Consider the following 1,163-nt stretch of genomic DNA (forward strand, 5'->3'; position numbering starts at 1 on the left):
TGGATGGATGGATAAATGGATGGATGGGTGGGTGGATGGATGGATGAATGGACAGATGGATAAATGGATGGATGGGTGGGTGGATGGATGGATGGATGGATGGATGGATGGATGGATGGATAGATGGATGGATAGATGGACGGATGGATAGGTGGGTAAGTAAGTAAGTAGATGGGTAGTAAGTAGATGGATGGGTGGTTGGATGGATATATATAGCAGTTGAGAGTGTGACATAAAGTACATTTAATTTTGTAGTCACAGCAAAGTACTAGAGAAAGGAAAGGAAGAAGAAAAGTGAGAGGTAGACAGAGTGAGAAACATGGTTGCCACATGACTCCTCTGGCTATACCACAATGGGCAATGGGCTGCACAACATCAGAAAGTGAACACAGAGCCGTGGAGAAGGTGATGACTTGGAAGCAGAAGACTTTGATGTTGCTGACAGGGTGCCACTGACCTAACATCCAGACCTTAGTCATCTCTAGGAGAAAGTAGGACATCTGCTCTAGCCAACTGTGGGATTTACTCAGGGTTAGAAATGAACCACAACCTGCAGGGTATGCAGGGGAGAGGGGGCAGGGACCACATTTGCCCTGGTTCAGCTTAGTGAAAGTTCTTGACCGTCAGGACTCAGGGCACCAGCACAGGTGCCTAGGCACCAGGCCACTAAGGTCTGAGTCCCACACTACCATGGCCTGCAGAACTTGGGGCGAGAACTCTGGATTTGGGGAGTTCTAAACACCTGACTTATGAACAGGAGTTAATAGCAGCACAGCGGCCCTCCGGGTGGTAGCAACGTGGCGTGGCAACAGCAGCCCTCAGAGACCCCAGGTCAGTTCCTGACAGTAGAAAGGGGGGGGGGAGAGGAGAGGGCCAGCCTGTAGCTGGCTCCAAGTCCCTGTTTGCTAATGTTAACAATGACGAGGAAAGGCAGGAGGAAGCTGACAGATCTGGCTCTGCTGGGACAACCTGGAGACAGCACATGGGCCCAGAAACCCATTTTCCAGGGACAGTGTGCTCTGTGCCCTCCTGTTGCCATGGTGACCTGGGCATGCCGCAACCCGTTGTCTGTCATGGGTGCTGAACTGGTTAAGAATCAGGAGGGAGGAAGGGTTGTTCGCCCCATCTATTCTCCTGAAACACACCCAGAATCTCTTTTCAGA

This window comes from Mus pahari, chromosome 1, assembly GCF_900095145.1.
Source record: "Mus pahari chromosome 1, PAHARI_EIJ_v1.1, whole genome shotgun sequence".
In the NCBI taxonomy this organism is placed as follows: Eukaryota; Metazoa; Chordata; class Mammalia; order Rodentia; family Muridae; genus Mus; species Mus pahari.